Source organism: Panthera pardus, unplaced genomic scaffold, assembly GCF_024362965.1.
Source record: "Panthera pardus isolate Hobbes unplaced genomic scaffold, ASM2436296v1 HiC_scaffold_19, whole genome shotgun sequence".
Taxonomy (NCBI): Eukaryota; Metazoa; Chordata; class Mammalia; order Carnivora; family Felidae; genus Panthera; species Panthera pardus.
In genome coordinates, this window is record NW_026526754.1 from 12,985,216 (window position 1) to 13,012,816 (window position 27,601).

The 27,601-nt window shown below is 43.8% G+C and overlaps 1 protein-coding gene and 1 long non-coding RNA gene across 2 annotated transcripts in view; one reads left to right on the forward strand and one right to left on the reverse strand.

Moving 5' to 3' along the window:
* The window catches only part of IL34 (interleukin 34), a 78,810-nt gene that overhangs the window by 49,341 nt on the left and 1,868 nt on the right, over positions 1-27,601 (reverse strand). The window contains exons 3-5 of the mRNA XM_053906662.1: positions 26,444-26,515; positions 14,685-14,932; positions 8,816-8,884 (exon numbers count right to left, since the gene is read on the reverse strand). The gene's annotated coding sequence lies outside the window, so the exon portion shown is untranslated. The remainder of the gene's footprint in view (positions 1-8,815; positions 8,885-14,684; positions 14,933-26,443; positions 26,516-27,601) is intronic.
* LOC109270651 (uncharacterized) lies at positions 3,291-5,577 on the forward strand. The gene is made up of 2 exons (XR_002081607.2): positions 3,291-3,399; positions 5,317-5,577. It is a non-coding gene; the product is annotated as an uncharacterized LOC109270651 (long non-coding RNA).

A 27,601-nucleotide genomic window follows, 5' to 3' on the forward strand; every position in this document is an offset into this window, starting at 1 on the left:
CGCCTATCATGAGGAGACCCAGGGAAGCATGCAGTGAAGGGCTGGGGTATCTTTTCTGCTAACATGCATCATTGTCACAGCTAAGGAAGAATGAGACGTGCAGCCCCTGTTCCTGAGTCACTTGGTAAGGAAAGGTGCAGGGCTAGGGTGGAGGAGCCAGCCTCCCCACCAGGCCACATCCCCTCCTCCCTACTCACACATGCCCAGTCTGACAAAGGACTGGTTCCACCATGAACCCCACTCATGTCTATGCTTCCTTGTGTAAGAACATGAAACTTGGGGCCTGGGTAGTTCAAATGGTTAAGCATCTGATTTTTGATTGCAGCGTAAGTCGGGATCTCACTGTTCATGGAACCGAGCCCCACAACGGGACTGAGCCCCCTGCTATCTCTCTCTCAAAAAAATGAGTAAACATTAAAAAACATATTAAAAAACATTTTTTTGAAAAGAACATGAAACTTTTAAAACAGGTTCTGAAGTCTCTACATCAGGGTTAAATTCTGTTCCACGTGCAGCATTTGTAATGGAGCCTCTCCCGTGTGCCCAGGGCTTTGCACACCCAGATGAAAAGCTACGAGCCCCAGCCTGGAGCAGCTCACACTGAGGGGGAGGCATGGTCACAGAGCAGGCTGGTGAGAGAAGGCAGCAGGTGCCTCAGCAAGCAGCACAGACCAGGGAGGGGTTGGCAGGCTTCTGGGAGCAGGAACCCGAAGAGGCCTTCACCACCCTTCTAACAAATGAGAAACAGAACCATGAGGGGACCCAGACTAGGCAAGGAAGGTTATTCCAGAACTTTCAAAATTTTGTTGTTATCAGAAGGGGCCCAGAGGCTGGCATTCAGGCCCATCTGTCCTCAACAGGAAGGCACAGGGGATAAGCCATCGTTCTACCAGCACCCCCAGCTTCCTTCCTCCTTACCCCAACTCACCAGCCTTTCCCACAGTGGGCCTTAAGGCCAAACTTAGACTGAAGGGGCTCCAACTGAAATCCTCTTCCCTCCCTTTTCTGTCATGGTCCTACTTCTGAACTTCACATGCTTTCTTCCAGAGACATCTCACAGGTACACTTTCCACAGCCTCAGCCTCCTCCTACCATTCCAGAGTGTCCAACATAAACAAACATATCTCTCTCTCTCTCTTTTTTAATCCAACACTAAGACATCACAAGTGCTTCAAGTGTGTTGAAGAGTGGCTCCCCAAAGGTCTTGTCCACCCAGAACTTCAGAATTTGACCTTACTTGGAAACAGGGTCCTCACAGATATAATGAGTTAAGATGAGGTCATGCTCGATTGAGGAGGGGCCCTAAATCCAGTGAGGGAAGTCCTTCTAAGGAGAGATATACACACACAAGATAACAGGCATAACTACAGTGATGCATCCACAAGCCAAAGAAAGCCAAGGACTTCGAGAGCCACTAGAATCTAGGAAGAGGCCAGGAAGGACCACCCCCGCCCCCATTCCCAAGCCTTCAGAGGGAGCATGGCCCTTGATCTCACACTTTTGGCCTCCCAAACAGGTGAGAGAGAACATGCCCGTTTTCAGTCACCCCCTGCAGCCCTAGCAAGTTAACAGAATGTTGTTCTGTACCTTGCTTTTCTCACTCAACCTGTCTAGAAGACAGTGGCACTGTCTCCCTTCTTTTTTTCTATAAACTGTGGAAGTATTCCAGTGTATATAGACTGTGACTAAATAATCTGTCTTCTGTTCAACATTTAGGCCATTTCCAATCATGAAACTTCCACAGATAGTGCAGCAATGACTGTCTGTACAGACAGCTGGGTGCCCTCCCTCCCCCTCCCCCCGGGGGGGGGGGAAGTACATAGGTAGAGGCAGGTACTTTTACATTCTTGTAAACTATTGCAAAAGGGCCCTCCCAGGAGACCAGACACTTGACATTCTTAAAAGCAAGGTGTGAAAGTTTTTCATTGGCTCACTCATTTGTTTAATTGTCCTGATTTGTCATATTTCAAATCAATGTAAGTTTGTTGCCACGAATAAAACAACACAATACAAAGATGTCTATATTTGTGTCTCTGTGTCTCTCTTCTTATAAAGACACCAGATCTGATATCTTTCTCTTGCACTTCCTTCCCCTCCTTCTCTCCTTTATGGTATTACTGGTGTCAACACCCAGCCCTCCGCATCTTTCTCCTCGTTCACACTAATATATGTGGACATACATACACATAGAGGAAGTTTGATCGTTTGTCCTAATAAAATCAAATAACCAGATCCATGTAACTTGTCTTCCTTCTTCACAATAGGCAAATCTGCAAGTTAGTATTATAATTTCTTTTATCCTCTAGACACAATCACTCACATTCAGATATCATCCTCCATCAGTAGGATTTATAACAGGCATGCTGAGGGCTGAGCATTATAGATATTTTCAGGACAGTCTTGAAATCTTTTTTTTCCACCTCTTCTTCCTTCTCCCTTCTCCCTTCCTTCGCCTGCAGCCCTAACAAGCAGCCCTGATGGGCAGCCTTCACTCCCTTTTTCATGCTCACCTATCTGTTAGAAAAATACACACATATATACAAGTGTGGGGTTGGGGTCACGTTTTGCTTGCTATGGGGTTGCTTTGCAAAAACTGGGATCATAATAGCACCCATGACCATTTCTTATTTTTCTCACTCAATAATCAAATCCCTCAGGTAAAGCCTTCTGAATCTTTTAATGGCTACGCAAAATTTCCTGCCAGAGGGACTCTGCTTTGTTTCCAGCTGTTGTCGTGGTGGTGGGTTTTGTTTTGGGTTTTTTTTTTTTTTTTTGACATTATGAATAATTCCACAGTAACATTCTGGGGACATTGATCCTCTAGCTCTCTTTTTTGTTCTTGCTGCCTACTCCCTCCTGGTTGCTGGTTTCCTAGTGCATTTTGTAACTTGGGCTTTTTTGCTCAAGTTCAACAAGCAAGTTGGGTTGAAGGTGTATCCCCCCTCTGAAGAGGTTCTGCTTTTGCTTCTGCAAGGTATCCCCAAGTTATCAGTCCGAAATCACTTTTTTATTGTAGCAAAATATACCTAATATAAAATTTCCCATCCTAACCATTTTTTTTTTTTTTTAAGCACACAGTTCTACGGTGTTCAGTACTTTCATATTGTGCCACCAACCTCGAAGACTCTTCATCTTGGGAAGCAGAAACCCTAGCAACTTTAAACAACTCACTATTTCCTCCTCCCCTCATCCCTAGGCAACCACCATTCTACTTTCTGTCTCTATGAATTTTCCAGCCTAGAATTTCCTGGCCTAGAGACTCTAGAATCACATGAGTAGTGTAAGTTGGATCGCAAATTCAAAAGAGGGCAGGAGTGTGGTTATAAATTTCTCAGAAGAGGCCTTCCCCAACCAAACCCGGGCCAGGTTAGAAGAGCTTCCTGCTCGCTGCCTTTGAAGGTGAGTGTATTTTTTCTGGCCTTTCATTGGAAGTTTAAACCCTGAAGGGTCCCAGATGTATGTGGGAGTCACAGTTCTACCTCTCTGCTTCATATAAGATCAAAACTGTGTCCGTTGTCCCTATGGCTATTCAGACGCAAATCCCTGCCTTATCCGGACCAGCAAAAGATGCTCAGAGCAGGCAAAGCTATCTCACTCCCTGCCCAGACAGGCTGTCAACTTCCCTTTATGTCTCTTCTCCAAGGGCTATCCTATTTCCATGCAGCTATGCATAAAAAGCATGTCGACTGTTTTCTATCCTAAGTTTCCAGATGTTTTAGAGAGTTTTTTCCCCACAAACTATCAAATCCTCCATCTTAATGAAAAGGAATCTCCCTTATATTTCTTTCTCCTTGCATGAGTTATTTTAGCCTTGAACTTTTCATGCCTCCTGCCTTATTTCTCCCCTGGAACTAGAGCTCTAGTATTCACCAGGCACAGCCCCCAGTGGACACACAAGGAATTCTCGGTGAAACCCAGGAGAATGAGGGAAAAACAGCCAGAACTCTCTGTCAGGATTGGGGGAGGGCCATGGAGATGGTGCTGCCTCTGGTTCAGGGATGTGTGAGGCCCATAAAACTTGCAATGATAATGTTGGGCAAGGCCCATAGGATGGAGCTGGGACTACCTTCAATGGGACAACGATGATAATAATAGTGGCTAATGTTAGTTACTTTTGTCACTTAATCCCTACATATGCAAACACACACACACACACACACACACACACACACACACACACACACACACACCAGAGTTAGAATTCTCACCCTCATTTTAAAGATGAAGAAACCACACTGATGGTTACCAAGGGAGGTGGGTAGGGGGATGGGGGAAATACATGAAGGGGATTAAGAGTACACTTATTGAGATGAGCAGTGAGTGATGTATACAATTGTTGAATCACTATATATTGTACACCTGAAACTAATATTAACACTGTGTGTTGACTATACTGGATTTAAAGAAAAAAAAAGAATGCACGCATAAAAAAAAAAAAAAAAAAAAAAAGACCAGCTTTCATATAGAAGTTCCCCTTGCTATTATTAAAATTGCCATCTACCAAAAAAAAAAAAAAAAAAAAAAAAAAAAAAGAGGAAACCAAATCTCAGAAAGTTTGGCAACTTGCCCAAGGTCACATGGTAACAAATAGGAGAGGAAGTAATCAAATCTAACTACGTCCGGCCCCAAAGCTCTTGCTGATAACTCTGCATTAGGGGATGGTCTGCAAACAAAAGGAAAAGACCACATTCCCCTGCCAAGCAGCTTTATGCTGCTAGAGGAGACTGCCTGTGGGGCCAAGAGAAGCTGCTTCAGGGGATGGAGCCCATGAGGATCTGGAGGGGGGCAGAGTGACCTGAGCACCCTGCAACTTCAAACTCAGAACCCAGAGTCTGTATGCATGACTTGAGCTGGTCAGGGCAGGCCACTCCGGCCAGAGCTCAGGGCCGATGGGCCTAGAAAGGAGCCATTCCTCGTCACCATGGATGGGTTGGCCCTCTGTGCTTCCTCAGAGGCTGTGGCCCTTGCCCTCAGTCTCCCCTAATCCCTCCCAGTCTGGCTTTACTCAGGGCTGGGAGCTCAGCTTTCTTGCCTTCAGAGCTGAGCAGCTGAGCTGGCTAGTCAGAGACACCTTGGTTCTGCCAAGCCCATGTGAAGGCTCCTCACAGGAGAGGGAAGACAGCCTCTTGGCCCACCACCCCACCAGGGCTGGTGATGCTAAGATTCCAATTAGTGAGGAATCAGTCTCTGAAGCAGCACACACAGGGAACACGAGAATGGAGGAGAGGAAGAGGTGAATCAATTCAGATTCAGGAAGCTTCTGGGCCCAATAAAACATCCAACATCCCCTCACTTCTCCTAAATGCTTTCTCCCAGGTCCAATCCAGAAACAGCTATCAACAGATTCTCACATCAACCAGTAAGTAACCATCAAGTCAGTGCTTTTCATCAAGTCTAATGCACAACTGACTGCAAAATGCACCAATATTTTATATTCCACTAAGAAACAAAGAAGAGGAACTGAACTATCAATTATATCATGATATGCCATTGATCCTGATTCCAAAGGAGATGTTAAAATGTGATAAGTGAGGGAAAGGTGTATTTTGCAATCTATAGAATATGGTAACACTAAGAGCCCTGTTGTTGACTTGCTTTTTTGCCTGAGGGTTACAGAATATTTCCATGCGCAATGCCTGACTGCTGATGGCTAGTATTCAGGCACTGATATATGCCCATTCTACACTATGGGGTATTCAGTTCCCTGCTCTTATAGAAATCACAGTCTAGGTGGTGATCTTGGAAGCGGGCCAAAAGAACATCTGCAGAATAGTTAAAGGCCAGTCTCTATGGTGTGAACAATAAACATCATAGGTGTTTGGAGAAGAAATGTACTGGAGTTGGCCTGCTGGTCAAAGGAGGCTTCATGCAAGGAAAGGGGATAGATAATTAGGCTATAGGATGAAGGGTAGATAATGGGGAAGAGAAAAGACACTGAGGAGGGAGAAGTGGGGATAAAGTGAACAAGGCATGGAGAAGAGGCCCGCGTAGCAGATACTCTGGACAGCAAAGGGAAGGTTATTCATCTGGAGCAAAGAAGCTGTGTTGGGATGTAATGGGAATCTACGCTGAACAGGCAAGACAAGGCTACACTACAGGTGGTCTTGAAAGCCAAGCAGTTATTGATGTGACAGGCAGCAGGGACCCAGTGCATATTCTTGGGCAGGGGAATGACCTGATAAGAACGTTAATTTAGGGAGCACTGATGTGCAAGATGAGTGAAAGGCAGAAGCTGGAGGCAAGAGTACCAACATACCAACCATCGCCCCGTAAGCCCCGTGACAAAGGAAGATAACCTCTAAGGCGGGGGGGGGGGGGGGGGGGGGTCTAATGGAGGCTCATGTGCCTGGAAGGGGCTGAGGGGCAGTTCTCCCATGCAGTTTGAACCATGCCTAGATGGAAAAAAGTCCTAGATCCTTTTAAGAACTGTCTCTTCAAGACGCTGGCCTCCCAGGCAATTCCCTGGTGCATGTATTCCAGGGAATCTAAATGTATAAAGAACCATCATCTACTCAGTAAAATGGGTGCCATTCAATAGAAGCAGGGGCTGAAGGACACACTGCTTACGTTTGTATAGAATGTAATCATCATGTAAGTGAATCCTTTCTGCCTGTAGGAATTAAAGAGCTCTATTTGGTAAAAGGCACATATGTCTGATACATGTTCATTGATAAAATATTGCAGTTTTTCTGCATTGGCCCTACCTGACAATTTGTAGTAAGAACCATAAAATCAGTCAAACCCTGTTAAGGAGTAACTCCTCTTTACAAGGTGGGTCCTAAGACTATAACCAAGTCAAAAATGGCCCTAAGCAGCACCATTTGGAGAGTCGAGAGCCAGAGAACTACCCCACAGCCAAACAGAGGGGAAGGGTCTCAGCTCAGCCAGAGGGTCAGCATCTGAGCTGCTTAAGTGAGGCATGTACAAACATACCAAGTTGGACAGAAGGACTCCTATTGCGTGTGCCTCTACCCGGAGCGCTACAGAGGGTGCTCTGTGACACTACAGAGGCAATGTAGTGTTACAGCAGAAGCACAGATTTGGCTTCAGAGCCCATTTCTTCATGTGTAAAAACGGGAATGAAATTTCAGTCACTGGCCCTCGTCCTGATCAGTGATGAGCTATTATTACTACATGTATGACACACACAAAATAACCAGACGCAAAAATTCTTAGCAGGGCTGGGGGATGGGTGCAGGGCAGCATACATATGGCTGTAGGGCATCCACTGGCTCTAATGTTTGAGGCACAGGTAGGAAGTGGGATGCCAGAGAGTCCAGGGCCATGTCTAAAAATGTTACCTCCAGGGGAGGAGCCAAGATGGCGGGACAGCAGGGAAGCTTTTTGTGTGTCTCGCGTCCATGAAATACAGCCAGACCAACACTAAACCATCCTACACACCTAGAAAACTGAATGGAGGATTAACACAACAATCTGCACAACCTGAACCACAGAATTCAGCAGGTAAGCGGCGTGGAGAGCTGAACTTGGGGAGCGAGAAGCTGCAAAAGGTAGGGAACCGCTTTTGCGGGCGGAGAGAAGACGGAGACTGGGGAAGGGGGGGGAGAATACAGGAAAAGCACCCCTTCCCAAAAGCAGCTGGAGAGAAAGTGGAAAATTGGAAACAGCCGCAGGGACTAAACTAAAAAGGGAACAGGGAGAAGGGAGAAAGGAGAAAGGAGAGGGTTTAAATTCCATTAAGACTGTAAACAAGGGGAGCGCAAAGGCTACAACTCCGCAGCTCGATAGCTGGCGGTACTCTGGTGGGAAGGGCAAATCCCCAGGAACAGAGTGGGGTCCGGGAGGTTGTCGGGCCACACGGGGAAGAGCGGTTCCACTGCTGGAAGGACATCTGGTAGAGACTGCTGAAGCCACCTGGTCCCAGCAGACCCTGGAAGTCGGCCACATTCACTGGTGCTGGGGCAAGATTGTTAAGAGTGAAGCCTGGTGCCAGATGTGTGTTGTGATTTTCCATAATCCCTGAGACGCTGCTGCTACACTGTCTCGCGAACTTTTTCTGGGGCGGGCTGGCACCTGGCCATGGTCTCGGGGCGCCGGCAACAACAGGGTCCAGCAGGCGTTCCTGGGTGCAGCCGATATTCAGCAAATGCTCATTTGCCCATTGCTCGGTGAGACCCTCCCGCAGAGGGGCAAAAGGGGCCAAAGCCGCAGTCCTTCGGAAGTAAGGGGCTGGGGAAAACAGCCACATTTGAGACAAAACATGGGAGAGAGGTACTGCCTGGGGCCTGATCACAGAGAGTGAAAAAGCGGGGAGTGGACGAGAGCTGAAGACAGAGGACAGGTGCACAATTGCTGATCTGCGTTGGGGGAACAGACTGGGTAGCTGGGTGGCGCCATTTTCACCACTCCTGCGCATGCGCATAAGCACCTAGGAGCGCCACAACAATCCACCCCAGTAGGCTAGCAGCGCCATCTAGTGGAGAGCAGAGCTGTTACACTGAGCCCTGCCCAACTAGGCCAACTTCGCTCTTCAAGAACATAAGTCTCACCGCCGGCTTAGTTTATGGACTATAAAGGGCTACATAGACTGACTTCTAGGAGAAAATGAAGCAATTTCAGCCCTACTTCAATCTGTTAGCAGGTTCATCTATTCAATTTTCTTTCTTTTTTTTTTTTTCTTTTTCTCTTTTACAATTCTTTTTTCTTGAATACAGAAAAAAATTCATTTTTAATTTCAATTTTTATTAAAAATCTTTCTTTAATTTTTATAACTATATTTTTTACTTTTGTGTAAATTTTTTCAAATTCTACTGTACTTCCATCATTTTATTTTAGTCTATTTCAGTGTACTCACCTTTTCAAATTTTCAAACAATTTCCTTTTTTTCTTTCTTTTTCTTTTTTCTCTTGTTTCTTTTCTTTTTCTTGAATGCAGAAAGAGAAAAATTTCATTTTTACTTTCAATGTCTATTAAAAATATTTTCATTTAATTTTTATTACTATATTTTTTGCTTTTATATAAATTTTTTTCAAATTCTATTTTACTTCCATCATTTTATTTTAGTCTACTACAGTGTATTCACTTTTTCAAATTTTCAAATGATTTCTTTGTTTTTCTTTTTTTCTTTTTTGTTTTTTCTTTTTCGTTTCTTTTCTTTTTTCTTAAATACAGAAAATGAAAAACCTCATATTTATTTTTAACTTTTATTAAAAATATTTTTCTTTCTGGGTGTTGTATGGAAACCAATTTGACAATAAATTTCACATATTGAAAAAAAAATGTTCTTTAATTTTTTTCTACTATATTCTTCATTTTTGTGTATATTTTTTCAAATTCTTTTTTACTCCCATCATCTCATTTTAGTCTATTTCAGTGTATTCGTTTTTTCAAAATCTCAAACAATTTCCTTTCTCCCCCCCTTTTTTTCCCTCTAATCTGTCAAACCACTTTCAACACCCAGACCAAAACACACCTAGGATCTAGCATCATCTATTAGATTTTTGTGTGTTTTTTTAATTTTTAATTTTAATTTTTTTTATTTTAATTTTTTTAATTTCAATTTTTCTACCTCATTAATTCCTTTCTCCCTTCAAAAGTACAAAACAAAGGAATTCACCCCAAAAGAAAGAGCACGAAGAAATGACAGCCAGGGATTTAACCAACACAGATACAAGCAAGATGTCTGAACCAGAATTTAGAATCACGATAATAAGTATACTAACTGGAGTTGAAAACAGATTAGAATCCCTTCCTGCAGAGATAAAAGAAGTAAAAATAGCCAGAATGAAATTAAAAATGCTCTAACTGAGCTGTAGTCAGGGATGGATGCATCAGTGGCAAGGATGGATGAGGCAGAACAGAGAATCAGCAACACAAAGGACAAACTTATAGAGAATAATGAAGCAGAAAAAAAGAGGGAGATTAAGGCAAAAGAGCACGATTTAAGAATTAGAGAAATCAGTGATTCACTAAAAAGGAACAACATCAGAATCATAGGGGTCCCAGAAGAGGAAGAGAGAGAGATAGGGGTGGAAGGGTTATGTGAGCAAATCATAGTGGAAAACTTTTCTACCCTAGGGAAAGACACAGACATCAAAATCCAGGAAGCACAGAGGACTCCCATTAGATTCAACAAAAACCAACCATCAACAAGGCATATCACAGTCAAATTCACAAAATACTCAGGCAAGGAGAGAATCATGAAAGCAGCAAGGGAAAAAAAGTCTCTAACATACAAGGGAAGACAGATCAGGTTTGCAGCAGACCTATCCACAGAAACTTGGCAGGCCAGAAAGGAGTGGCTGGATATATTCAGTGTGCTGAATCAGAAAAATATTCAGCCAAGAATTCTTTATCCAGCAAGGCTGTCATTCAAAATAGAAGGAGAGATAAAAAGTTTCCCAGACAAACAAAAATTAAAGGAGTTTGTGACCACTAAACCAGCCCTGCAAGTATATATATATATGTATACGTATATATATATACGTATATATATATACGTATATATATATATATACGTATATATATATATATATACACACACACACACACACACACACACCAAAAGCAACAAAAGATTAGAAAGAACCAGAGAATACCACCAGAAACTCCAACTCTACAAGCATCATAATGGCAATAAATTCATATCTTTCAGTACTCACTCTAAACATCAATGGACTCAATGCTCTGATCAAAAGACACAGGGTAACAGAATGGATAAGAAAACAAGATCCATCTATATGCTGTTTATAAGAGACCCACTTTAGACCTAAAGACACCTTCAGATTGAAAATAAGGGGATGGAGAACCAATGATCATGCTAACGGTTAACAAAAGAAAGCCAGAATAGCCATACTTATATCAGACAATCTAGACTTTAAAATAAAGACTGTATCAAGAGATGCAGAAGGACATTATATAATAATCAAGGGGTCTACAGACCAAGAAGACCTAACAATTGTAAACATTTATGTGCCAAATGTGGAAGCACCCAAATATGGAAGCACCCAAGTATATAAATCAATTAATCACAAACATAAAGAAACTCATCAATAGTAATACCATAAATAACAGTAGGAGACTTCAACACAGCAATGGACAGATCATCTAATCAAAAAATCAACAAGGAAACAATGACTTTGAATGACACACTGGACCAGATGGACTTAACAGATATATTCAGAACATTTCACCATAAAGCAGCAGAATACACATTCTTCTCCAGTGCACATGGAACGTTCTCCAGAATAGACCATATACTGGGACACAAGTCAGCCCTAAGTAAGTCCAAAAAGATCGAGATCATACTGTGCATATTTTCAGACCACAATGCTATGAAACTTGAAATCAACCACAAGAAAAAATTTGGAAAGGTAACAAATACTTGGAGACTGAAGAACATCCTACTAAAGAATGAATGGGCTAACCAAGCACTTAAAGAGGAAATTAAAAAGTATATGAAAGTCAATGAAAATGATAACACCACAACCCAAAACCTCTGGGACGCAGCAAGGGCGGTCATAAGAGGAAAGTATATAGTAAGCCAGGCCTTCCTAAAGAAGGAAGAAAGATCTCAGATACACAATCTAATCTTATGCCTTAAGGAGCTGGAAAAAGAACAGCAAATAAAACCCAAAACCAGCAGAAGACAGGAAATAATAAAGATTAGGGCAGAAATTAATGCTATCAAAACCAAAAAAAACAGCAGAACAGATCAATGAAACCAGAAGCTGGTTCCTTGAAAGAATTAACAAAATTGATAAACCACTAGCCAGTTTGATCAAAAAGAAGAAGGAAAGGACCCAAATAAATGAAATCAAGAATGAAAGAGGAGAGATCACCACCAACACAACAGAAATAAAAACAATAATAATAGAATATTATGAGCAATTATATGCCAATAAAATGGGTAATCTGCAAGAAATGGACAAATTCCTAGAAACGTATACACTACCAAAACTGAAACAGGAAGAAATAGAAAATTTCTTTAGAAATTTCTTTAGAAATAGAAAATAGAAAATACCCATAACCAGTAAGGAAATCGAATTAGTAATCAAAAATCTGCCAAAAAAACAGGAGTCCAGGACCAGATGGCTTTCCAGGGGAATTCTACCAAACATTTAAGGAAGAGTTAACACCTATTCTCTTGAAGCTGTTCCAAAAAATAGAAATGGAAGGAAAACTTCCAAACTCTTTCTATGAAGCCAGCATTACCTTGATTCCAAAACCAGACAGAGACCCCACTAAAAAGGAGAACTATAGACCAATTTCCCTGATGAACATGGATGCAAAAATCTTCAACAAGATATTAGCCAACCAGATCCAACAATACATTAAAAAAATTATTCACCACAACCAAGTGGGATTTATACCTGGGATGCAGGGCTAGTTGAATATCTGCAAAACAATTGACGTGATTCATCACATCAATAAAAGAAAGGACAAGAACCATATGATCCTCTCAATAGACGCAGAGAAAGCATCTGACAAAATACAGCATTCTTTCTTGCTAAAAACCCTCAAGAAAGCAGGGATAGAAGGATCATACCTCAAGATCATAAAAACCCATATATGAACAACCCAATGCTAATATCATCCTCATTGGGGAAAAACTGAGAGCTTTCTCCCTAAGGTCAGGAACAAGACAGGGATGTCCACTCTCGCCACTGTCATTCAACATAGTATTGGAAGTCTTAGCCTCAGCAATCAGACAACACAAAGAAATAAAAGGCATCTAAATTGACCAGGAGGAGGTCAAACGTTCACTCTTCACAGATGACATGATACTCTATATGGAAAACCCTAAAGATTCCACCAAAAAACTGCTAGAATTGATTCATGAATTCAGCAAAGTGGCAGGATATAAAATCAACACACAGAAATCAGTTGCATTCCTATTCACCAACAATGAAGCAACACAAAGAGAAATCAAGGAATCGACCCCATTTACAATTTCACCAAAACCCATAAAATACCCAGGAATAAATCTAACCAAAGAGGTGAAAAATCTATACACTGAAAACTATAGAAAACTTATGAAAGAAATTGAAGACACAAAAAAATGGAAAAATATTCCATTCTCCTGGATAGGAAGAAGAAATACTGTTAAAATGTTGATACTACCCAAAGCAATCTACACATTCAATGCAATCCCTATCGAAATAACACCAGCATTTTTCACAGAGCTAGAACAAACAATCCTAAAATTTGTATGGAACCAGAAAAGACCCCAAATAGCCAGAAAAAGAAAACCAAAGCAGGAAGCATCACAATCCTGGACTTCAAGCTATACTACAAAGCTGTAATCATCAAGACAGTATGGTACTGGCACAAGAACAGACACTCAGATCAATGGAACAGAATAGAGAACCCAGAAATGGACCCACAAATATGTGGCCAACTAATCTGTGACAAAGCAGGAAAGAATATCCAATGGAAAAAAGACAGTCTCTTCAGCAAGTGGTGCTGGGAAAACTGGACAGCGACATGCAGAAGAATGAACCTGGACCGCTTTCTTACACCACACACACAAAATAAACTCAAAATGGATGAAAGACCTCAATGTAAGACAGGAAGCCATCAAAATCCTCGAGGAGAAAGCAGGCAAAAACCTCTTTGATCTTGGCCGCAGCAACTTCTTACTCAACACGTCTCTGGAGGCAAGGGAAATGAAAGCAAAAATGAACACTGGGACCTCATCAAAATAAAAAGCTTCTGCACAGTGAAGGAAACAATCAGCAAAACTAAAAGGCAACTGACAGAATGGGAGAAAATATTTGCAAATGACATATGAGATAAAGGGTTAATATCCAAAATCTATCAAGAACTTACCAAACTCAACACCCAAAAAACAAATAATCCAGTGAAGAAATGGGCAAAAGACATGAAGAGACACTTCTCCAAGGAAGACATCCAGATGGCTAACAGACACATGAAAAAATGCTTAACATCAGTCATCATTAGGGAAATACAAATCAAAACCACAATGAGATACCACCCCACACCTGTCAGAATGGCTAACATTAACAACTCAGGCAACAACAGATGTTGGCGAGGATGTGGAGAAAGAGGATCTCTTTTGCATTGTTGGTGGAAATGCAAGCTGGTGCAGCCACTCTGGAAAACAGGATGGAGATTCCTCAAAAAACTAAAAATCTAACTACCCTATGACCCAGCAATTGCACTACTAGGCATTTATCCACGGGATACAGGTGTGCTGTTTCAAAGGGACACATGTACCCCAATGTTTATAGCAGCACTATCAACAATAGCCAAAGTATGGAAAGAGCCCAAATGTCCATCGATGGATGAATGGATAAAGAAGATGTGGTATATATATACAATGGAGTATTACTCAGCAATCAAAAGAATGAAATCTTGCCATTTCCAGCTACACGGATGGAACTGGAGGGCATTATGCTAAGTGAAATTAGTCACAGAAAAACAAAAATCATATGACTTCACTCATATGAGGACTTTAACACACAAAACAGATGGAACATAAGTGAAGGGAAACAAAAATAATATAAAAACAGGGAGGGGGACAAAACAGAAGAGACTCATAAATATAGACAACAAACAGAGGGTTACCGGATGGGTTGTGGGAAGGGGGATGGGCTAAATGGGTAAGGGGCACTAAGGAATCTACTCCTGAAATCATTGTTGCACTATATGGTAACTAATTTGGATGTAAATTTTAAAAAATAAAAAATAAAAAATGTTACCTCCAACCTGACAGGGAGACCCAAGTGGGGAAGCCAACTTGGCCAAGAGCTGCCACTCAGATAATCAGTCCTCAGCCGCCCACTGCCTCTCTTTGGCTCTTCATCACAGGCCTGTCTGACCTTCTGTGCCTCTGGGGACACCCTGGCCACTCCCCTGGCAGTGTTGGTCTCTATATGGATAAAAATCCTTTTTCTTCATGTCAGCCAAACAAAGTTAGGCTGGTCCCCAGAAGAATGTGTCTAAGAAGCTAGAGAGGAAAGAAAATTAAGGAATTAAAATGCAGCCACCGAGGGCGCCTGGGTGGCTGTCGGTTAAGTGGCTGACTTAGGCTCAGGTCAATGATCTCGAGGTCCATGAGTCGGTGATCCACATTGGGCTCTATGCTGACAGCTTGGAGCCTAGAGTCTACTTCAGATTCTATGTCTCCCCCCCTTCTCTCTCAGTCCTTCACCCACTCACACTATGTCTCTCTCTCAAAAATAAATATTTTTTAAAAAAAAATTTTAATGCAGCCACCTGGAAACAGGATTTCCAAGTTCTTGGAACTCGGACTCTGGCCAGACTGGTCTAGCAGCTTCCTTAAGCTTCCTCCTCACCTCCTCCTCATCTGTACCTATCTGCCTTGGCAAGAAGCCCTCCCTTCCAGAATCTGCTTCCTCTGGCCTTGAGCAGCCCTGCCCCTAGCTCTTGGCAGGACCCAGCTTCTCTCCTTAGGCTCTTGGAGAATTTAGTTGTCCCAGAGAGTCCTCCTTTGGCCCTCAGCCCTCCCACAGAGATAATAATACCTGCCACGAAGAGTTCTTATAGTTGGTGGTACCAACTATAACGAATATAAGCTCCATGAGAGCAGGGCTTCCTTTTGTTCTTGGCTCCAGCTCCTGTGCTTGCCCCATAGCAAATGCTCATGAATGTTTGTTGAGTTAGTAATAAATATTCATATGAGCTTGAGTATGTGCATACAATTTCTAGAAAGACCCACAAGAACCTAGCATCAGGGGCACCTGGGTGGCTCAGTCAGTTAAGCGTCCGACTTCGGCTCAGGTCATGATCTCACCATCCGTGAGTTCAAGCCCCGCATCAGGCTCTGTGCTGACAGCTCAGAGCCTGAAGCCTGCCTTGGATTCTGTGTCTCCCTCTCTCTCTGACCCTCCCCTGTTCATGCTCCGTCTCTCTCTGTCTCAAAAATAAACAAACATTAAAAAAAAAATTAAAAAAAAAAAGAACCTAGCATCAGTGAATGTCTTTGGATAGTTGAAAATAGAGGCCTAAAGAATAGGATACAGAGAGGAAGCTGTAAACCAGTCTATACCTCTTGAATTTTTTTTTCCTGTGCATATATATCACCTATTTGAAATTAAAAACACAATACCACTTATGTTAGGACCAAAACAATGAAATAGTTTGGTATAAACAAAATATGTAGAAGATCTATATAATGAAAACTATAAAGCTATGATGAAAGAAACCAAGGAACACCTAAATAAATGAAGAGCTATTCCATGTCAGGGGCAGAAAGTCACGAGATATAGATATAGATATAGATATAGATATATAGATACATAGATATTTATATAGTTTATTTATCTATTTTGAGAGAGAGCAGGGGGGAGAGAGAGGAAGAGAGAAAGAATCCCAAGCAGGGCCCACACTGTCAGCACTGAGATGGACACGGGCCTCAAACCCATGAACTGCCAGATCATGACCTGAGCCGAAATCAAGAGTCAGATGCTCAACCGAATGAGCCACCTGGGTGCCCCAGCGAGAACATCTGAAAAATATTGTGGGGGCATGTTTTTTCATAACATTTTTCTTTTAATGTAACCTATGTCCAACATGAGGCTTGAACTCACAAACCTGACATCGAGAGTCACATATTCCACAGACTGAGCCAGCCAGGTGACCCCCTGTAAGTGTGTATGTTTAAGTGAAAGAAACCAATCTAAAAAGGCTATATACTGTATGATTCTAACTACATGACATTTTGGAAAAGGCAAAACTACAGACATGGTAAAAAGATCAGTGGTTGTCAGGGGTTGTGGGGAGGGAGGGAAGAATAAGTGGAGCACAGAAGATTTGTAAGGCAGTGAAACTATCCTGTATGATACTGTAATTGTGGATATCACAATTGTCAGAGTGCCATTATACATTTGTCAAAACCCAGAGAATGTACAACACCAAGAGGGAACCCTCATGTAACTATGAACTTTAGTTAATAATCATGTTATCAATATCAATTATAACAAATGTACCACACTAGTAATACATGCTAATAACAAGAGATACTATGTATCTGGGGTGGGATGGCTTTATCGAACTCTCTGTACTTTCTTTTTTTAAAAAAAAGTTTACTGTGAGAGAGCATGTGAGTGGGGAAGGAGCAAAGAGGGAGGAAGAGAGAATCCAAAGAAGGCTCTACCCTGTCAGCACAGAGCCCAACACAGAGCTCAAATTCATTAACTGTGAGATCATGACCTGAGCCACAAACAAGAGAGGAGGCTTAACCAACTGAGCCACCCAGGTGCCCCAACTTAGCCAATGTTAAGGGCTTTGCAGGCCCAGGGTTTGTCCCAGATCCTGAACCAGCCCCAGCTTCCTCCTCTGGGGTTAAGAGTCATGCCTTATAGGGTTGGGTTAAGAGTTCCAGAACTCTTGTCACTGCAATATGATAGTCAAAAATTTCATTGCCAGGGCACCCGGGTGGCTCAGTTGGTTAAGTGTCCGACTTGGGCTCAGGTCATGATCTCATGGTTCATGAGTTAGAGTCCTGTATCGGGCTCTCTGCTGTCAGCATGGAGCCTGCTTCAGATCCTCTGTCCCCACCTCCCTCTGCCCCTCCCCTGCTCACTCTCTCAAAAATAAATAAAATAAACATTTAAAAAATTACATTGCCAAGTGGATAAAAAAGATATGGTTTATATATACAATGGAATACTACTTGGCAATGAGAAACAATGAAATCTGGCCATTTGCAGAAACATGGATGGAACTGGAAGGTATTATGCTAAGTGAAATAAATCAGGCAGAGAAAGACCGATACTGTATGTTTTCACTCCTATGTGGATCTGGAGAAACTTAACAGCAGACCATGGTTGGGGGCGGGGAGGTTACAGAGAGGGAGGGAAGCAAACTATAAAGAGATTCTTAAATACTGAGAACAAACTGAGGGTTGATGGGGGGTGAGGGAGAGGGGAAAGTGGGTGATGGGCATTGAGGGCACCTGTTGGGATGAGCACTGGGTTGTACAGAAACCAATTTGACAAATTATATTTAATTGAAAAAAAACTACATTGCCTATGTGATTTCCAGGGAAAAGGGGAGGAGTGGCCTTTCTTGGCCAGGAGGGAAACCAAGGCAGGGAGGACCAGGAGGCACCCTCTGCAGAAGTGTCATTCAAGAAAGGTTTCCCAACTGTGGAAAGACACTGGAAAGTACCTGGCCCCAGCCCAGCCTCCACCGGGCCAGCTGGTCTGCTGGCGTCTGTGAATCACAGCTTCACTGGGGCCTGGGACAGCTCCTCCAAGGAGGCAAGCAGGGGGGCCACATTGACTGCAATCCAGTGTGGTGGAGTTGACAAGGTACTTGTAGAGCAAGGGGGGGAGGGGGTCAAAAGGACCACCACTCATCCCTGGTGTGCCCCTTCCCCTACGGTTCCCTGGGAAGTCCCTAATCACCCTCTTCATCTATAAAATAGCACTACCAAGGCTCACTCCCCAGGCAGCTGTGGGAGAGAAAGCTTAAATGTAGTTATTCTACCCGGCAGTGAGTGGAACTCATACTGCTATCAGATCAACAACTGACACAGAGCCTCAAGGGCAGTAGCATAGAGAGGCAAAAATCTTGGCTTCTCAACACATGCTTTAACCTCTCTGATCCTCAGTCTCCTCATCTCTAACATGGGAATGACACAGCCCTTTATCTCCCAGGTACTGTATGAATTCAGGGAGAGCTTAGCAACCTGCCTGGCACAGAGATGTCCTTAGTAGCTCCCTGTGCCTTCATAAGGTATGAATGCCACCCCAGCCAAATGGGTCAATTCTAGATAAATCACCATCCCTGCTAAGGCTTCCTCTGTAATCTTACTTAGCTGTGAGGACAGAGGAAGGCACCACATTGCCACCATTAGGGACAGAATTTATTGCCTTGTGGGTACTAGACTGGGAACTTGAACAAACTGAATCATGTGGACAAGGTCTTGGCACCAAGAGAGCTAGGCTGGAAAAAACACTGCTGCAAAAAAGCAAAATGTACGCAAGAGCCATGAGAAAGACTTTAAGCTCTGGAAGAGAGTTTTTAAGGAGGGTCTCATTTAATGGAAGAAGGGGGGCATTGAGCAACAGAGAGCCTGGCTCCCAATCAAGGCGAATGTTGTCTGCATGGTATTATCCTTGGACCCTGGGGACCCAGGCAAGCTGGGCCTGGCTCCACAAAGAAGCCAGCCAGAGGGAGGGTAAAGTGCTGATTCACCCGGCAAGAAGAGGTGGTGGCTGCTGAATCCATACCTGTGAGACTGTCAGGGCCCAGGAACTGTCAGCCAGGTGCAGCAGGGTAGGTAGAGGCCAACTTGTGGCACGTAGGTTTTGTAGATTTCCACCCAGCATAGAGGGCTGAAGCCAGATTGTCGAGGTTTAAATCCCAGCTCCAGCATCTACTGGCAACCTTGAACAGGTGACTTAAACCCTGGGCCTCAGTTCTCAACTATAAAATGGGGATATTGGAGCACCCACTGCACAGCGTTGTGGTGAGAATTTGAGATCAAGCCCGGTTCAGCATTTAACACAGGGCTTGCCCACAGTAAACAGCAGCAGCTATTATTACTGTCATTTAGGGGAGGGCTGGAAGCAAGTCTTCCCGGCTGCCTGCTCCCTCCCTCCCTCTGACTTGGGTCCCACCTTCACATAGACCTGTTATATGTAACTAGACTGGACTGGATCACATGAGAGAGGCACAAAGCCTAGGAGAGACTCTGCCTCTGCCACTGCCTCATGTAGGAGTCTCCTCTCCAGCTTGCCAAGTCTCTCCTTACATGCCTCCACTAATGGGGAGTGCTCCACATTTGGATAGCTCTGATCACACGTCCTCTAGGTGGGGCTGAAATTGCCTCCCTGCAAACTGCCCTTTAGTGGAAGTGATTTTTCTGCCAGGGACTTTCCAATGTCTGGAATCCACCCATCCCACAAACGCTAGGATCACCCTGAGCATAGAAAGTCCTCCAGGAAGTCTCCCCGGAACTGAGCACACTGAGCATGTCGTGCAGAATTGCACTCCCCACAAGAACACACATACATATCTCCAACAACTGGGTCCATAAGGCAGAAAGTCTTGGATGTCCCTAGACCGCACACTAATAGTTCTCATAAATTGCCTCACAAAACCCCTATGAGGCATGTACTAGCTTTTTCCCAATTTTAAAAATTGTGGGGGCACCTGGGTGGCTCAGTCAGTTAAGCATCCAACTTTGGCTCCAGTCATGATCTCACAGTTTGTGAGTTCAAGCCCCGCGTCAGGCTCTGTACTCAAGAGCCTGGAGCCTGCTTTGGATTCTGTGTCCCCATCTCTCTCTGCCCCTCCCCTGCCCACACCCTGTCTCTTCCTGTAAAAATTAACATTCGTTTTTTTAAAATTGTGGTAAAACACACATAAAATATAAAATCGTAACCATTTCTAAGTGTACAGTGCCCTGATATTAAATACATTCACATGGTTATGCATCCATCCCTACCTCCTTCTGCAGAACTCTTTTCATCTTGCAAAAGTGAAACTCTATACCCATGAAATAATAACTCCCCATTCCTCCCTCTAGTTCCTGGCAACCAGCACTCTACTTTCTGTTTCCATAATTTTGACAACACTAAGTGCCTCATATAAGTGGAATCGTACAGTATTTCTCTTTGTCTGGCTCATTTCACTTAGCATAACATCCTCAAGGTTCATCCATGTTGAAGCATGTGTCAGCATTTCCTTCCACTTAAGGCTGAGAAATATTCCATTGCATGTATACATACACTTAGTTTATCCATTCTTCTGCCGATGGACACCTGAGTTGCTTCTACCTTTTGGCTACTGCAAACAATACTGCTATAAACATGGGTGTACTATCTCTTCAAGACCCAGCTTTCAATTCTTTCGGGTATATACCAGAACTGAGATTGCTGGATCATAGGATATTTCTTTTTTTAGTTTTTCGAGAAACTCCCAAACTGTTTTCCATAGCATCTGTACCATTTTACAATCCCACTAACAGAGCACAAGTGTTCCAATTTTTCTGCATCCCTGCCCTCACTTATTTTTTGTTTTTGTTTTTTAATGGTGGCCATCCTAAAGCTTATGAGACCTATAAGGAGAGCCTATTTTTATCCGACTTTACAGTTGAGGAATGTGGGATTGGAGAGGTACTGTGACTTGACCACAGTCCCACAGAGAGCACGTGGCAGAGCTGGGATTCAAGTTCAGGGCCATCTGCAACTGTCTGATACTCTCAACAGGCCCCATCCCAGTAAATCCTTACTGTACAACTGGTCAGTGATTACCCTGGGGCCTCCAGTCCTCAGAGCTCTGTTCAGAGCCTGGCTAGGGAGGAGGCAGTGATCTGGAAGACACCCCAGGCCCACACCCCGGCCCCCTGGATCTCCCAGGCCCAGGAGACTCTAAAATTAGCGTCTAACAAAGGCCTTACCCTGCACGGCCCATGGAGCCTTTGGCAGGGAGGTCTCTTCTGGGGGGTTCCCTCTCATGCTGGTCTGGCTGCAGGAGAGAGTGAGGTTCAAGGCCTGCTCGACAGGACCCAGATGGGAGGGCAGGGGGTGAGGGCCTGGAGAGGCACCCAGGCAGCGCTCTTGAGAGTCTCCGGTGCAGTGGGACCAGAACCACAGTGGCTAGAGGGCAGGGTAGAGCCTCCAGGAAGGGCCAGGCAACTAACATTCAGACACAGAGCCTGGTACATCCCCAGCAGTGGTGCCACATTGCACCTACGTGACCATGGACAAGCTAGTATTCCCCTACACCTGTTTCTTCCTCTGTAAAATCAGGAAGACTAAGTCAAAGCTGGCAGGGAGCTGTGGGTACTAAATGATCACTAGATCCATAATTCCAGGCTGACGACTGTGTGCAACTGTGCTAGCACCACTGCCTCCTCCCACACTCTTGCCTGTCCCACCCCCATGCTTCACCTATCCCGCCTCTCTCCTACACTGGTCTGCCTTCCACCAATGGGGGACTGGCAGAGCCTTGAGATTAAGGATCCAGGTGACTCCTTTGAGGAGTAACACATTTGAATGCATTAGTTCTGGTCTTCTTCTTAGAAAAACAAATAAATAAGGGGTGCCTGGCTGGCTCAGTAGGAAGAGTATGCAACTCTTGATCTTGGAGCTGTGAGTTTCGGCCCAACTGGGGTGTAGAAATTACTTAAATAAAACTTAAAAAAAAAAAAACACCACAAAGTAATAATAATTCCTTCAGGTAAACAAAGACATGGTCACACAGATGTTTGCTACTACACTATTTATAACAATGATAATTTCATAGCACCCTGAAGGGGACTAGTTGAGTTAGCATCCTACCACAAAATGGAAGATCATATGGCCACTATAAATTATAATGGAGCTCTGTATTTATCAGCATTTCCATGGCAATAAATGTTGAGTGGTGGGAAAACACAGGTTATGAGAAAATCAGGTATAGATGATCCCATAGGACACAGAGCTGTGTGTGTGTATATAGCTAGGTATGGTTTCCTGATCAGTAGCAATAGCATCACCTAAGAGCTTGTTAGAAATATTGACTGGGGCCCACCTCGGGCTTTCAGGAATCAGAATTTAACAAAATCCCCAGGTGGTTCATGTGCAGGTTACAGCTGGAAAGCAATAAAGGCATTGTCTGGAGAGTTTCCCAGTAAAATATTAGAGAATGGTTATGTCTGGGGGGGGTGGGGTGGGGGGTGGGATTGGGATTTTCTTTCCTTCCTGTGCTTTTCTGAACGTCAGCATTTTCCCCAGTAAACATGTGATAAAAACAATGAAGTTATTAAAATGCTTGTAAAGATACAAGATCCAAAACTATAAAACTCATAGAAAAAAATACAGGTAAAAAGCTTTGTGACACTGGACTTAGCAATTATTTCTTTGATATGGCAACAAAAGCATGGGCAACAAAAGCAAAAATAGGATAAATGGGACTATATCAAAATTGAAAACTTTTGTGCATCAAAGGATACAGTCAAGAGAGTGAAAAGGCAACCTATGGAATGAAAAAATATATACAAACGTGATAAGGAGTTAATATTCAGAATATATAAAAACTCCTACAACTCTGGGGCGCCTGGGTGGCTCAGTCGGTTAAGTGTCCGACTTCGGCTCAGGTCACGATCTCGCGGTCCGTGAGTTCGGGCCCCGCGTCGGGCTCTGGGCTGATGGCTCAGAGCCTGGAGCCTGTTTCAGATTCTGTGTCTCCCTCTCTCTGACCCTCTCCTGTTCATGCTCTGTCTCTGTCTCAAAAATAAATAAATGTTAAAAAAAAAAATTTAAAAAAAAAACTCCTACAACTCAACAAAAAATCAAATAACCTGACTAAAAAAAAATGGACAAAGAATATAAACAAATATTTCTCCGAAGAAGATATACAAATGGAGAACAGGTATGTGAAAAGATACTCAGCATCACTAATCACTAGGGAAATGCACATCAAAACCATGATGAAATACCACCCCATACCCATTAAGATCATTACTATCAAAATGCAGAAAATAACATGTTGGTGAGGATGTGGAAAAATTGAAAGTTCTCCAGGTGCGGCCATTCGCCCTTCCTGGCTGGGATACACAGAAAGGAGTCTCCTAACAGCTCCTGGGAAGCCCAGGACATAGGTTCCCAGGACATAGGTTCATGCAGCTCAGTTCCCAGGGGACACCACCCCCTAATCATGGGACAGAGCCCTCATGCATAAGTGTGTAAGACAGCCAGAGACCAGAACTCCCCTGGGATTGTTGCAGGGCTGGAGGCCACAGTTCCCAGACCTCAGTGGAGTCTCCTGGGTTAAAGGGCCATATTGCCCATTTCTTTCTTTCTTTCTTTTTTTTTAACATTTATTTATTTTTGAGAGACAGAGCATGAGTAGGGGGATGCAGAGAGAGGGAGACACAGAATCTGAAGCAGGCTCCAAGTTCAGCGCTGTCAGCACAGATGCGGGGGTCGAACCCACAAACTGTCAGATCATGACCTAAGCCAAAGTCAGACACTCAACCAACTGAGCCATGCAGGTGCCCCCCATATTGCCCATTTCAAAAAAAATGCCTCTTCCAAGGTTGGGACAGGGACAGCCACCAGACAGTACTGCCTGGGAGGTGGGGTGGGGTGGAGTGGGTAACTTCAGCTTCCAAAGACATTTTGCAGACCTCCAGAAGGAAAGAGCTATAGGAAGCCTAACTGCCCTGAACCCTCAACTGAGGCAGAAGAGGAGACCACCCACTCTGGGATGAGAACCCCAGAACCCAGCACCCCAACTTTCAGGCCAGGATCCCCCACACTGAACCTATCCTAAGAATTCCACTGTGTGCATTTATTTATTTGGGGTACCATTAAAGCCTTTGAGATGGGGTGGAAGGCTGGGTCCATATCAGGCCTCTAATACCATCCCCTAAAGCTGCCAGAAAGGCATCCCCAACCCTGCTTAAAACCCCACATCATTGAGATAAAGTCCAAATTCCCACTTGACCTTCAAAATTTGGTCCCCGCTGACTCCTCTCACCTATCCCACTCTCCCAGTCCTGCAGCCTCCTGAACTGCCCCCTACCCCACCTCCTGCCCCAAATTCAGCTTTGTCCCATTTCTGCCTAATAGACTTTTCTTCCTTCTTAAGCAGGGAGTTGTCCCAGTCCCAGTCTCCTCTGCTCCTGTGAGACGAGCTGTGTGCCTGTTTCACATGCATGGAACTTGTCTTATGCATCTCACCCCAGTTTCCAGCACCATGGCCCAATAAACGACTGCTGACCAAGAAAATTAGCACATGAGTCTTCTGCCTGTCTTTTATGGCTAATTCTGGTATCTTCCCAAAAGCTCTGGAGCATGGGTTTGACCTTCCACAATAATGGACCGCTATGTGCCAAACACCTTACCTATGTTTTCTCATGTAATTCTATGGCAAAGGCATTAACATTTTGATTTTATAGATGAAGACACTGATGCTCAGAAGTCCAATGACTGTCCACAGCCAGGATTGGAACCCAGCCTGACCAGCCTTATTCCACTGAGCCTCATAGGTGGCCTCCCAATAACTTACTAGACTAGAGAACAGAAGGTGTGTCCCTAGACTTCTGGGGAATTCTCCGCTCTGTCCAGGGATCCTGTAAACCTGCACTTTGACAAAGGTGGCTGGGAGATGGAAGGGTGACATCTAGATCAGGTGGCAGGAGGAGACCAAGAGTCTGGGGATCCTTCAGAAAGAGGTTCACCTGACCTGCTGTCCTCTTACATACAGCCCTCCAGCCTCAGCAAAGATAGGGGCCTAAGTCAATAAAATCCTGTAGCAGGGGAGAAGACTTTCACTCCAGTTACAGTGGGGCTGGGTAAGAGGGAGTCAAGAAGATGCCCTTGAGAGGACTTTATCAATTCTGCCCAGTTAGTATAATGACCCAGGGAAAGCCCCAGGCTTGAAGAGTCTTCCAAGGGTGCTTAATAAGTGCCAGACATTGTGCCAAGTGCCTTAAAAATCCTGTATCACCAAGAAGTTTTATAATCTCTATTTTGCATGAGAACTAATTGAGGCACAATTATTAAGTGAGAGTTCAAGGTCAGGCAGCTATGCATACACACCCAGGCTTGCCTGCTTTCAAAGGTCAAGTCTTAACCACTATGCAGACTGCCTCCTTCCTGCAAAATCCTCAGAGAAAACAAGTTCCTCACCCACCCCCTCATACCATCATGGTTCTGGAAATTAGGAATTAGTCACATAATTCTTGAGTGAGCTGACCTGCATATGTAACATGAACTGAGCTACAAAAACGTTCTTGCCATTGCCCCCAGTATTCATTCTTGATGGAGAATAAACTCCAAGAAGGGGGTGGGGGGGGAAATCTAAAAAAAAAAAAAAAACAGAAAAAGTTATTTTCACAGGATTACCCATAAAAGTCAAAATACTAATTGCAAAACACCTGGAAGCAACCCAACTTCACAAATGAGGGGTAAAGGCTGCCTATGCTGGGATGGGTTTGTTAATGTAGCGAATACCACATACCTTTAAAATGACATACCTTTAAAATGACAAGTAGTTAGCTGGTTTTGCAAATTTAAAATAAATGCAAAGAATAAAAGAACTCATTTTCATTGCAGAATACCATCCAAACGAGGAAGGCTCACTCATGCCATTTTTCCCCTTTCTTTTAAATCAATTAATTTTTGACAAGGTAATTCGCACACATAATTCATGCATGGTACATAAAAATCTAAAGACCTAAAGCAATATGCACTGGAGCAGACCCCAGTAACCCACAACCACTTAAAAATGTGGCTCTGTTGATTTACAAAACTCAGAAGCGAACAGAGAGAAGTAACTTGCTTTATGGTTATTTGGATCTTTTTTCCTGCAAGTCTAAAGAAATACAGAGCAGAGAATTCACACCATTTCAGAGAAACAGTTCACAGCTTTTTGGCTGGGACTTTTTCAAGTCTTTCTCAAATCCCTCTTGCTGTGATCTGTGAAAGCAGCAGCTAAGTTGAGATGAAGTCAGAAAAAGAAAACCACGTGAGAAAAAAAATGAATGCCTTCTTACCTGTTCACCCAGGAGGACGCGGTCTTCTCGGGCTTTTCTGATTTTAAGGGGCTCGAGGGTAGGAGCAAGTGCCTAGGAGCAGGAGGCAGAGGGTGCCAGGTGAGAGGTTGCTGCTTCCCCCAGCCCACAATCCGGCTTCCCGACTGATGGGAAGGGCGGGGAAAGCAGGCCACTGCCGCTTCTCGCTCCCGATTGAGAAACTGAAGCCAGCAAGGGCGGGGCAGGGCCACGTGTCCCCAGCCTGCCTTGGGAGTGCGGATAGGAGTGGGCCACAAACCCAGAGGAACAGCCAGGAACTGTTTCCTGACTGATGGCGCCTGGCATATTAATGGCAGGAGTCCCCACATCAAGTTTTGGCTCCCAGGAGGGTTGGGCCTGCCCCAGCTCCTCTCCAGAACACATTTACTCTGATTTAAAAAAAAAAAAAAAAAAAAAACCTCTTCTTACAAAACTTAATAAAACTGGGTGATGTGGTAGTGACTGGAGTGCATGTGTAGGTAGAAGCAACAAACAGAGGGAGAAAAGGCCTTTGATAAACATCACCAGTGTTGAGAACTAATCAATTACCCAGTCTACAGATGGGAGATATGAGCCCAGAGAGATGAAGTATCTAACCTAAGATCACACAGCTAGGGCTTCCCGACACAACTGTTCTGGTGTAACTCATGGTAGTACACACAGCACAGGGAGTTCCTGAGGACACAGAAGTGAAGCCCTTTACTCAGCCCCATCTCCAAGAATAAGGGTACTTTCACTTTGCCTGAGTCAGACCGAAAGCGGAGAATGGCTCTGCCCAGCAGAATTCTGTGGGCACCAGTGGGGCAGCTCCATCTCCACCTAGTGTTCACAGCCAGCTCCCTGATTTAGTAGTTAGGGATGGGACAACCCCCCAAGGGATCCTTTAGCTCCTCCACCAGTGGACATTACAAGCAGGAATCAGGGGACAGGGGAAAGGACTGTGTTCAAAGCATCAAACTATCCAAGACAATAATTTGTAGTTTCTCTGAACGTGAGCACAGAATCTTTATTAAGGGGCCCCTTAACATCTAGGATTCCATAGCATCTCATTTGAGAAATGCTACCCTAAAAGATGTTAGTATGTCTTATTCCGAATGTCAATGCCTGGTACGAGTAGCTGTTCAAATGATTTCTCAATTG